This window comes from Mesocricetus auratus, unplaced genomic scaffold (assembly GCF_017639785.1).
Source record: "Mesocricetus auratus isolate SY011 unplaced genomic scaffold, BCM_Maur_2.0 Super-Scaffold_100033, whole genome shotgun sequence".
NCBI classification, from domain to species: Eukaryota; Metazoa; Chordata; class Mammalia; order Rodentia; family Cricetidae; genus Mesocricetus; species Mesocricetus auratus.
In genome coordinates, this window is record NW_024429213.1 from 3748821 (window position 1) to 3750830 (window position 2010).

At 43.2% G+C, this 2010-nt stretch overlaps 1 pseudogene; it reads left to right on the forward strand.

Moving 5' to 3' along the window:
- The first annotated feature begins 856 nt into the window (after window positions 1–856).
- LOC101830741 lies at window positions 857–1509 on the forward strand (annotated as a pseudogene).
- The last annotated feature ends 501 nt before the right edge of the window (window positions 1510–2010 follow it).

The following is a 2010-nucleotide window of genomic DNA, read 5'->3' on the forward strand; positions in this document are numbered from 1 at the left end:
CTGGTCCCACTGACAGGGGCGTCTCACACAGCCTACACTTCACAACTGTCTCCCACATACAGAAGGCCTAGTTCAGTCCCCTGGAGTCTACACAACTGTCAGTCTAGAGTGCATGAGTTTCCATGAGCTGGGTTCAGCTGTCTCTGTAGATGTCTCCATCATGATCTTGACCTCTTTTGCTCATTTATTTCCTCTTCCCTCTCTTCAACTTGATTCATGGAGTTTGGCCTGGTTCTTGGTTGTAGATCTCTACATCTGGTTCCACAAGCGGCCAGCAAGTCAATAGTTTCTTGGAAGACTTGAACATTAAAATGCTATAAGTTAATATGTTGGGGAAAGTAAAATGCAAAGCAATTGGTAGGTTCTACTGTACTAGATGGAACGAATCCACTTCACTTTTAAAAATAAAATAATTATATATAAACTGGTGTGAATGATAAATAAAGGATGTGTATGATAAATGAAACTAGGATTATAGAATGTTGACATTTACTCCATCTGATGGATATTCGTTTCCATGCATTTCATAGTTTTCTTTAAAAGTTTCAAGAATTATAGACTAAGAAATCAATATTAATTTTAAAACATATGTTTATCTTTTTGTTTTTTTGAGACAGAATTTTACTATATATGCCAGGCTGCCCTGGAATATACTGTAGAAGCCCAGGCTGGCCTGAAATTCACAAGCCACCTTGCAGAGCTTCTCCAGTGCTGGGATTACATCTTATAGGTGTATGCCACTACGCCTGGATACAGGAGTGTTTTAAAAGGGAAAGAGAAATAACTCTAAGCATTGTTTAGAAATTTGGGAGGTATCTTCCTTTCCTCTGGCGGCAGCCATCAGAGGTGAGACGAGATGGGTGCTTACAAGTACATCCAGGAGCTGTGGAGGAAGAAGCAGTCTGAAGTGATGCGCTTCCTGCTGAGGGTCCCCTGCTGGCAGTACCACCATCTCTTGGCGCTGCACTGGGCTCCCCGCCCCACCCGGCCTGATAAAGCGTGAAGGCTGGGCTACAAGGCCAAGCAAGGTTATGTCATATACAGGATTCGTGTCCGCCGTGGTGGCCGCAAACGCCCAGTTCCTAAGGGTGCCACTTACGGCAAGCCTGTCCATCATGGTGTTAACCAGCTGAAGTTTACCTGAAGCCTTCAGTCCGTTGCTGGGGCTTTGAGAGTCCTGAATTCTTACTGGGTTGGTGAAGATTCCACCTATAAGTTTTTTGAGGTTATCCCCATTGATCCATTCCATAAAGCTATCAGAAGGAAACTTGACACCCAGTGCATCACCAAACCAGTCCACAAGCACAGAGAGATGTGTGGTCTGACATCTGCTGGCTGCAAGAGCCGTGGCCTCAGAAAGGGCCACAAGTTCCACCACACTATTGGTGGCTGTCACCGTGCAGCCTGGAGAAGTCGCAATACTCAGCAGCTCCATCGTTACCACTAATATATGTGATGTTTGTAAAATTCATACCCAATAAACAATTTAGGACTGTCATGTCTGCTTAAAGGTGTTATTTGTCAAAACTAGTCTGCAGATTGTCATGAATGCTTCGTGGAATTGTAGCGGTTAAAGTGCAATAATGTTTGACATTAGGTGATGGTGTATCTAGTTTCTGATAAACTTTCTGTCTACCTTATATGCTTAAGGGGTTAAGTGTATGGTGTTTACACCATGTGGTGTACAACGTGTAGAATTCCGTATAAGGAGTCCTAGGGCTACCCTGCAGATATGTGGGTGCATGTTATGGAACCTACAGCTTTGCTGGGATTATGCAGTCTTCTGGTTCATTGAAGTGGCTGTTTGCTTGGAAGTTTGAGTACATACTTTAGAGTTGGATTTTGCTTAGATATTTGTAAAAAGAAAAGCTTCCGACCTGTTTTGTGAGTGGACATAGAAAAGAGACCAACAACAACCCACATTTTGGAAATTGAATCCAGTGTCCCATTTTTAGAACCAGGTGAAATTAGAAGAGGTTTCCTGTTCTGTTGGATCTCTGGAGTATGGGT